Below are 10472 nucleotides of genomic sequence, written 5' to 3'. Positions count from 1 at the left end.
GCTCCAGTGGCGCAATCGGTCAGCGCGCGGTACTTATAAAGCAGTAACTGTTGAGCAATGCCGAGGTTGTGAGTTCGACCCTCACCTGGAGCATTTGTTTCTCGCCTTCCTTTTATATTTTTTACTACTGAAGTAGTTGGGCAAAGTGTCTGGAACCCGTTGACGATCTAGTCCCATGATTAAGAGAGAAATTTCAAAGAGCTATTTGTTTCTTGCGGTATTTTTTTTTTTAAATTGCCGCAGGTTCGAAAAGTCTAGTGAGTCCCACCATAATCTAGTACCGTGATTGAAAGGGAAATGTGAAGATATATTTCATTTTTAAGGTTTCTGGCTGTCCAATATACTTTCCTTCATCGGCATTAATAATGTACACTGACTAAGAGATAAAAACCACCCTCCAAAGGTAGCCCTTGCTCTCATCTAAAATAAAGATGCATGTGCTTATGGATCTTTTCAAGTTGGAGTTCAAACTTACAAGATCATTCTTGAGAACTCAATCAAACTTGATTGCTTCACTGTTAGGGAAAAGCAATGCCAATGTCCGCACTTGCTCGTGCTGCCCCGGTGGCCTAATGGATAAGGCACTGGCCTCCTAAGCCAGGGATTGTGGGTTCGAGTCCCATCCGGGGTGCTTGTTGAGCTCCATTTCCAACAACACCTTGTGGTTTAGGGTGAAGATGAAAACTATTTGACTGCCATACTGTCTTGTTTGCCTGTAAATTAGTTCTTGCAAACCTCTGCCCTTTTCGAAAGATCATTTCCATGTACTGAGAGAAGTGTTAACATGCAACAGAGTAGTATCTACTTTGCAGGGAGGCAAAATATAGCATCTTGTTAAAACACACAGTCCATTGCTTTCATCTTCATTCATGCCCCAAATACCAAAGAGTATACTTTCTACTAAGCTATGGCTATGCATTTAAACACACAATATTTTAAATATCAAAATATAAAATAATAAATGTAAAAAAAAGTATGTGTGTGTGTATATATATATATATATATATATATATATATATATATATATATATATATATACATATGTCATTTTTGACAATTTTTTTCATGTCATGTTCTTTATTAAAAAACAAAATTAATAATCTTGCAATTTTCACACTGGCCATTGGGGCTATTTTATACTCATACATCCTGTCCTTCTAAAGCTGTTTTCTTAATATCAGAGGTAGGGTTACAATGACTGATAGCACCTCTGTACACAGCTATTAACTAGAGATGAGCGGTGTTCAACATGAACTGTTCGCCAATCTCAAATTCGAGCTGTTTTGGGCGGTGTTCGAGCCGTTCGGCGAACACGAACGATTTGAAAAAAATCCGGCTGTTCGAGGATATGTTCGATAACTGTTCATGCACCAAAATCATAACTGGATTTTTTCTCAGTAATGCTGAAAATTAATGTTAATACGCAGTTTGAGTGTACAGCGGGGCGGGGGGAGGGGCAGGGGATGGATCTCTGCATAAATAATGAAGATCTCCATTTTTTTTTCTCTTTCCCGCATTTACAGTGGGGAGGTGCAATCTGTCAGTCTATCAGCATATCATCATTCTATTAGTCCATGTATACTAACCTCCACCAGGTTGCAAATTAAAAATAATTTTTATCTGCATCTAGCTCTGAAAAAAAATTTGGGCTTGTAGCAGTGTGTGGGACTTGTTCTATTAGTCCATCTATACTAACCTCCACCAAGTTGCAAATTAAAAATAATTTTTATCTGCATCTAGCTCTGAAAAAAAAATTGGGCTTGTAGCAGTGTGTAGGACTTGTTCTATTAGTCCATCTATACTAACCTCCACCATGTTGCAAATGCAAAATAATTTTTATCTGCATTTAGCTCTGAAAAAAAATTTGGGCTTGTAGCAGTGTGTGGGACTTGTTCTATTAGTCCATCTATACTAACCTCCACCAGGTTGCAAATTAAAAATAATTTTTATCTGCATCTAGCTCTGAAAAAAAATTTGGGCTTGTAGCAGTGTGTGGGACTTGTTCTATTAGTCCATCTATACTAACCTCCACCACCTGTGTATGTAACAAAATTGTTTTACTGCATCTAACCCAGCCAATACTTTTGGGCTAATACCACAGTTTGGCCACTCAGCTCTACTCGGTTCCCATCCATTGTTTTTTGTGCAAACAACTCCAGAGTTGTCAGTTAGTTAACCACCAAAATGAGTGGAAAAAGGCCTGCTGATGGTGGAAAGGGGAATAGGCGTGTTGGGAAGGGAAAAAGGTTGTGTCCGTGGGGCAGGTGTTAAAGCAACAGTAACATCTGCAGAAGAAAGACCATCTTCCAGCCAAACTAAGATGTCTACTTCTTTTAGCGGACAATGTGATAAGATGCCTTTCTTACGGCCACACCAATCGCTACAAATTCCAGATGAGGCACAAAAACAGCAGGTGCTTCAACGGATATCAAGTGCTCCTTTAAGTGGGCTCTCCTCCACCTCAACTTCAACATCACAAATACTCCAGTCCTCAGAGGTGTCACCCCAATCGCACTTGCTTCCTCACAGCTCCCAAGTCTCCAGCTGCCCGTCTGAGTATGGGGTAGAACAGATGGTTGAGTCTGCAGAGCTGTTTACTCATACTATAGCCTGGGAATCAGAGGTCGGCTCCAGGGCTTCTGTGAATCCAGACGAGGAAATGATCTGCACTGATGCTCAGAATCTTTGAGTCGGATCCAGGAACAGACGCAGAAGGTTCTGACCATAATGTAGACCCTCGTTCCCAAACTGTAACTCCTGTTGGTGGAGACCATGAGGAAGACGATGATGAGACTCAAATACCTGATTGGAGCGACAACTTGAGTTTTTTTTCAGGGCAGGAAGAGGTTGGCTCTGAGGACGACGGGTGTGATAACACACAGGGTGATGATGACGTGGTTGGAGATCGCACTTACTGTCAACCCACAGTCAGCCAGTCGATGAGGTCAGCAGAGGAGGTGGAGGAGGATGCTAGTGACGACGAGGTCAGGTTGCGCCTTCCTGGACAGAGACGTAGTACTGGAAGCACGTCAACAACTGCATCCTCAAAACACAACTCTGCCTCTGACCACAAGTCGTGGTGGCTCTTCAGGTCGCATGGGTGCTAAGCCTTGCATAGCCTGGGCATTTTTTCAGATCGATAAGGATGACCCAACTCGTGTTATCTGTAACATTTGTCAGCAAAAGCTAAGTAGAGGCCGAAAAATACATAGTTTGAGTACTTCATGCATGAACCGGCACATGGATATGAAGCATAAGTTGCAGTGGGAAGCTCACTGTGCTACAATGCGGCCTAGCCGGCCGGGCCAACCACCGTCTGCCACATCTTGTGCATCCGCGGCCTCTTCATCCTCTGTGACTGGGGGGACAGCAGTCACACCTGTTTTGGGACGCAGACCTGCCACCTCTTTACCCGCAACAGCCAGCGTGATTGGCAGGTCATCATTTTCTTTGGAGGTGGAAACACCAGCTGGTGTTGAGCGCTGTCCGACATCGATAGCACCACCTTTGGATCAAGGCAACCTAACATGTCCGACTGCATCTTCCTCACAGACCGGCAGTTTGCCAGGGACACCCTTCTCAACCCCGTCTAAGCACAACAGCCAGCCCTCGGTCCCTCAGATGTGGACAATAAAAGACCATTTCCTCCTAGCCATGAGAAAGCTAAGAGGTTGAATTTCACCATCTGCAAGCTGTTGGCTACAAAAATGCTGCCTTTCCGCCTGGTGGACACAGAGGATTTTCGAGACCTTATGTCCGTCGCAGTGCCCCAGTACCAGATGCCCAGTCGGCACTACTTCTCAAAGAAAGGTGTGCCTGCGCTACATCAGCATGTCACACACAACATCACCGCTTCTTTGAGAAACTCTGTGTGTGACAGGGTGCATTTCACCACAGACACTTGGACGAGTAGGCATGGACAGGGGCGTTACATGTCGCTGATAGGGCACTGGGTAACTATGGTGACAGCAGGACAAGGGGCTGCTGTCCAAGTCTTTCCGTCCCCACGAGTTGTGCGTCAATCCTCTTTATCTCGAAGTTCCTCCACTGCTAATGCCTCCTCAACCTCCTCTCGGTCCTCCGCCTGCACCCAAAGCCTGTCTGGTCATGCCACAAGCTTTCTAACTGCGCAGAAGGGATCCTGCACACCTCCTTACTATGCTGGCAGCAGGGCTCAACGTCATCAGGCGGTTTTTACTTTGAAATGTCTGGGAAATGTGAGTCACACAGCTGAGGAGTTGTGGTCAGCTCTGGAGAACCAGTTTCATGAATGGTTGTCTCCACTGGACCTGAAACCAGGGAAGGCTGTGTGCGACAATGCTGCAACCTGGGTGCGGCACTTCGCCGGGACAATGTCAGACACGTGCCTTGTATGGCTCACGTGTTGAACCTGGTTGTCCAGCAATTTTTAGCCCACTATCCCGGACTAGATGGCCTTCTGCAGAGGGCACGGTCGCTGTGTGCTCAATTTCCGCCGTACGCATCCCACAGCTCAGCGACTTACATCTCTACAGAAGTCGTTGGGCCTGCCACTTCACCGGCTAAAATGCTATGTGCCTACCCGGTGGAATTCAACTCTGCACATGTTGCAGCGACTGTGGCAGCACCGACAAGCCCTGGTACAATACGTTCTGACATATAGCCTGGGCCAACGAGATCCAGAGGTGGGGCAAATCACGCTGGAGGAGTGGTCTCAGATCAGGGACCTATGCACCCTTCTGCACAGTTTTGAAATGGCGACGAAGATGTTTAGTGCTGACGATGCCATTATCAGCATGACTATTCTGGTGATTTACATGCTGGAGCACATGTTAAACAGAATTCGGAGTCAGGTGGTGGCACAAGAGGAGGTGGAGGAAGTAGAGGAGGAGGAGTTGTATGCGGAAGGGCTAACATCTGCAAGGTCCAGACGGTCGGCAGCACCAAGGCGGCAGGCATGTGAGGGTGGGGGAGATGGTTTTACCAGGGCGCATGGTAGCAGCCAAACTAGTGAGGAAGGTGCAGGAGCCCAGGAAGAAGTGGAGGACGAACTGATGGAAGACTCATCAGATGAGGGAGACCTTGATCACATTTCTGTTGTGTGAGGTTGGGGGGAGAGGACAGAGGAAGGAAGCATGATTGTTACCTCGCCACCAACACAACAGGGACTTGGTGCTCCTGGAAGCGCAACACACATGAGTGCCTTCTTGCTGCACTACCTGCAACATGACCCTCGAATTGTGAGAATTAGAAATAATCCTGACTACTGGGTTGCCACACTGTTAGATCCCCGATACAAAAGTAAATTTGCAGAAGTTATTCCTGCCATAGAAAGGGATGCACGCATGCAGGAGTATCAGCAGAGACTGTTGCAGAATCTTACATGTGCTTTTCCACAAAACACCAGTGGTGCACGTAGTGAATCTCACAGTACCAACTTGCCAACCGTGGGACCGTCGAGTGTTCAGCACTCAAACCGTAACAGAACCACATTATCTGCTGGTAACATCAATTTTGCAGAATCATTTCACCACTTTTTTAGCCCATCCTTTGCAAGGCCACAGGAGACAAGAAGTCTGACACATAGTCAACGCCTAGAGACGATGGTACAGGAGTATCTCCAAGTAAACATTGAAGCCATGACTGTGTCACTGGACCCTTGCTCTTTTTGGGCTTCCAATCTGGATAAATGGCCGGAGCTAGCCACTTACGCCTTGGAGATCTTGTCATGCCCCGCAGCCAGCGTTCTGTCTGAACGTGTGTTCAGCGCTGCTGGTGGTGTGCTGACAGATAAGCGCACGCGGCTCTCCACTGATAATGTAGACAGACTCACGTTCATAAAGATGAACAAATCATGGATCCGCAAGGACTTTTCTACCCCTGTGTCATCCTGGGGAGAGTAAAAGCTTGATGATTGGTTAAAATCACCTCACCAACCGTTTTAAGCTTTCAAATTACTAATCATGTTTATCTGTATCTTGGCTGGAAACTAATTTGGGCTTTGTAGCAGTGTACAGCACTGATTCTATTAGGCCATCTATAATAAGCTCCACCAGATTTAAAATTACTAATCATGTTTATCTGTATCTTGGCTGGAAAATAATTTGGGCTTTGTAGCAGTGTGCAGTACTGATTCTATTAGGCCATCTATACTAAGCTCCACCAGATTTAAAATTCCTAATCCTGTTTATCTGTATCTTGGCTGGAAAATAATTTGGGCCTTGTAGCAGTTTGCAGTACTGATTCTATTAGGCCATCTATACTAAGCTCCACCAGATTTAAAATTACACTGGTCAACGCAATTTTTCTGTTAAAAGGTTTTAAAACATATTTTAAGTCAATTTTGGCTGCTGATTACTAGTACGAACTCCGTTTTTGGCTATCACATCAGGATTTCGAGATATTTTTGATGGAAATTACTCCTATCGAATGTTTTTGATAAAAACCTCATGATTTTCGTTACTACATTTTGTATATTTTTAATCAAGGAATAACAAAAATTACAAAGTCTGTGTACAGCAAATCAAATATACTTACAATATTAAACTACAAAATATAAAAACACATATATATGGCACACAGATGAATGGCAAATGGCAGTTATTTGAACTTTCTTTTCTTGGCTGATCTGTGATGTACAGCTTCTGGGTTGTCTCTCATCAAGCTCCAGCAATAGTCAGCCATCATATGTGAGTCCCACCTTCCTTGATACCGTTCTTCCATTGTTTTAATGACCTGATGAAAACGCTTCCCTTGTTCCTCGCTCACATCCCCAAGGTTCTCTGGAAAAAAGTCCAAATGGCTGTGTAAATAGTGAATCTTGATACTCATTCTGCATCCAAAATTTTGCAGACTCATTAGTAGCTCTTCCACAATCTCTTCATACTTGTCTGCTTTCTTATTCCCTAGAAAATTCTGCACCACATTACAAAATGCATTCCAAGCTCTTTCTTCTGTCTCATTCATTGATGTGATAAAGTTTGGGTCTCTCATAAGTGTTCTTATTTGAGGTACATCAAATATTCCAGCCTTTTTCTTCTCTTCACTAAGACCAGGAAAAGTTGAACATATATAGTTAAAGCATTCTCCACTGTGATTGAGAGCTTTGACAAACTGCTTCATCAATCCAAGTTTTATGTGCAAGGGAGGAAAGACAATGTTCTTCCTATCCACTAGAGGATCATGGATGACATTCTTATCGCCAGATGCCAAACTCTGTCGCTGAGGCCATTCAGTTTTCACACAATGCTCTGCTGTAGCTCTACTGTCCCAGTAGCACAGAAAACAAGGGTGTTTGAAAACAGTTTTTTTACTTTCTTATCATAACAAATGGGAATTATGCATGTTCAAAGAAAACAAAGATATTCTCACATTTATTGGGAGACTAAATGAAAACTATATTTACCTTAGTGAACTGTATAAACTGGCACTTTTCATACACTACTTATATTTTTCTTGGAATTATTGAAAATGGGCTATATACCTATAGCGCAAAAACGTGATGTGATAGAGAAATTATAAGATCAGATTTGAATTCAGCACCCTCAAATTAGTCTAAAACTATTCTTAACCCCTTTACAGCCCATGACATATAAATACGCGTCAGTGCCCTGGGCTTTAAGAGCCTGACCCGTATTAGTACGTCATCGCGATCGCGCGCGCACACAGGCTGTGCGGGCACGATCGCCGCCGGGTGTCAGCTGATTGTCACAGCTGACACCTGGTACTATGTGCAGGGAGCGGTTCCGCACCGCTCCCGGCACATTAACCCCCGCAATGCTGCGATCGAAGTCGATCGCAGCATTGCTGTGGCAAGGGGAGGTGATCGGTATACTCACCTCCTCTTCCGGCCTCCAGCGCTGTCTGCCGCGGCTTCCCGGGTGTTGCCATGACGACCCGATGTCGTCATGACAACATCCGGGTCACCAGGCAGCAGGAACATTGTTTGGTCATGCGCAGTGCACGACCACACAATGTTCTCACTGTGCAGCGCTGACTGCCTGCATAGCACAGAGATGGTGCTCCATCCCTATGCTGTGCAGGCGATCAGAATAAAAAAAGTTAAAGTCCCAGAGTGGGACAAAGGAAAAAAAGTGTAAAAACTCTCAGAAAGTGAAAAAAATAAATAAAAAATAATTGTAAAAGTATTTAAAAGAAAATAATCCACCAAAAATAAAAATATAATGTACCCATCAATAAATATTATTATGAAAAAAAAGCAAACAAACAATAAAAGTACACATATTTGGTATCGCCGCATCCGGAATGACCTGACCTATAAAACTGTCCCACTAGTTAACCCCTTCAGTGAACACGGTAAAAAATAAAATTAAAAAACCAAGCAAAAAACAATGCTTTATCATCATACCGTCAAGCAAAAAATGGAATAACATGCGATCAAAAAGACGAATATAAATAAAAATGGTACCGCTGAAAACGTCATCTTGTCCCGCAAAAAACAAGTCGCCATACAGCTCCATCATCCGAAAAATCAAAAAGTTATAGCTCTCAGAATAAAGCAATGCAAAAAAATATTTTTTTTCTATAAAATAGCTTTTATTGTGTAAAAGACCGGGGCAGTCTCTGGATGAACGGGCAGGAGGTCACGGCAAGTGACCGGGGCAGTCTCTGGATGAACGGGCAGGAGGTCACGGCAAGTGACCGGGGCAGTCTCTGGATGAACGGGCAGGAGGTCACGGCAAGTGACCGGGGCAGTCTCTGGGTAAAGGATTGGTACGACCTGTGGCGGCAGATGATAGACGTGAGCTCCCAGGTGAGCAGGCGAGAGTCTCTGGATAAACGGGTGGTCACAGCATGTGACGGCGGAGCCTCCAGGAAGACCAACAGACAGGTAGCAGATGAGCGCTCCCAGGTGAGCGGGCAGGAGTCTCTGGACAGGCGGGTGGTCACAGCACGTGACGGCAGAGCCTCCTGGTAGGCTAGCAGACAGGCAGCAGATGAGCGCTCCCAGGTGAGCGGGCAAGCTGGTCCTTAGACAGACTGACAGGAGTTGGAAGGCAGACCGTCGGACCTCAGGCAAGCAGGCAGGTAGAAGATGTGCGCTCCCAGGTGAGCGGGCAAGCTGGTCCTTAGACAGACTGACAGAAGTTGGAGGGCAGACCGTCGGACCTCAGGCTAGCAGGCAGGTAGCAGGATATCAGGCAGGAATTAGACAGCAGACTGGCAGGAATCTGGCAGGTATCTGGCAGGTAACTGGCAAGGGGACCTGAGGACTGAAGCAGAGTAGTGAACAGTGCTACAACATTGCTCGGGCACCTCCATTTTGGAGGAGGTGCCTTTTATATGGGAGGTCCTCCGGCAATTGGCCGGGGACTCCTTAGGACGGTGCGCGCGGTCCCTTTAAGAGAGGGGGAGCGCGCGCGCGCCCTAAGCACACTGCCGGGGAAGGAGCGCGTGCCGGAAGCAGCGGGGAGAGAAGCGCTGGAGGACGCCGCGCCAGGAGCGGGGAGGTGAGAGGGACGGCGTCTCTGCCTAGAACGGGGCAGAGACGCCGATGCTACAGTACCCCCCCTTTAGGCCCCCTCTTTTTTTGGCCAGAAAGAAATTTGTCAAGGAGAAGTGGGGCGTTGATGTTCTCCCTGGGTTCCCAAGTTCTCTCCTCAGGACCAAACCCCTTCCAATCTACCAGAAAAAAGGATTTTCCTCTTACCCTCTTGGAGGCCAGAATACTCTCTACCTCAAAGATGTCATCAGCGGAAACCGGAGCAGGAGGGGCACCTGGATTTTTGGAAAAAAAGTTAAAGACAACGGGTTTGAGGAGAGATACGTGGAAGGAGTTGGGGATCCGTAGGGTGGCCGGGAGTTTTAATTTGTAGGCCACAGGGTTAATTTGCCTGAGGACTTCGAAGGGGCCGATGAATCGAGGACCCAACATGTAGGAGGGTACTTTGAGCCGCACATGTTTGGATGAGAGCCAAACCTTGTCTCCCGGACGGAATTGGGGCGGATCCAGACGTCTCTTATCAGCATATCTCTTCATCCGCTCAGAGGAGAGAAGAAGAGCGGACCTGGTGCTCTCCCAAATAGTAGAAAATTCGCTGACAAGAGACTCCGCAGCAGGGTTGTCCACAGAAACGGAGACAGGAAGTGGAATCCGGGGATGTTGGCCACTGACTATAAAGAACGGGGATTTGGAAGAGGACTCGCTCTCATGGTTGTTATAAGAGAACTCGGCCCATGGTAAGAGATCCACCCAGTCCGAGTGGTGAGCATCAACGAAGTGCCGGAGGTAGCTGGACAAGATCTGATTGATCCGCTCCACTTGACCATTGGACTGAGGGTGGTAAGCGGAGGAGAAATCCAGGGTAATGTCCAGCAGCTTACATGTGGCTCTCCAGAAGCGAGAGGTGAACTGAACCCCACGATCCGACACGATGTGGAGGGGCAGACCATGGAGACGGAAGATGTGGCGGATAAAGTCTTTAGCCAGCTCGGGTGCAGACGGAAGACCAGGCAGGGGAATGAAGTGGGCC

The 10472-nt window shown here is 46.3% G+C and overlaps 2 non-coding genes across 2 annotated transcripts; both read left to right on the top strand.

Annotated features, from left to right (window-relative positions):
• On the top strand, positions 1-93 carry TRNAI-UAU (transfer RNA isoleucine (anticodon UAU)). Its single transcript is given in 2 exon segments — positions 1-38; positions 58-93. It is a non-coding gene; the product is annotated as a tRNA-Ile (tRNA).
• Positions 94-558: 465 nt separating this feature from the next.
• Positions 559-631, top strand: TRNAR-CCU (transfer RNA arginine (anticodon CCU)). The gene has a single exon. It is a non-coding gene; the product is annotated as a tRNA-Arg (tRNA).
• Positions 632-10472: the final 9841 nt, after the last annotated feature.

This window comes from Phyllobates terribilis, unplaced genomic scaffold (genome assembly GCF_046119375.1).
Source record: "Phyllobates terribilis strain yellow unplaced genomic scaffold, ASM4611937v1 Scaffold_11__3_contigs__length_659146591, whole genome shotgun sequence".
Classification (NCBI taxonomy): domain Eukaryota; kingdom Metazoa; phylum Chordata; class Amphibia; order Anura; family Dendrobatidae; genus Phyllobates; species Phyllobates terribilis.
Note: the sequence above shows the minus strand (reverse complement) of the source record. Positions and strands in the feature narration are given on the sequence as shown.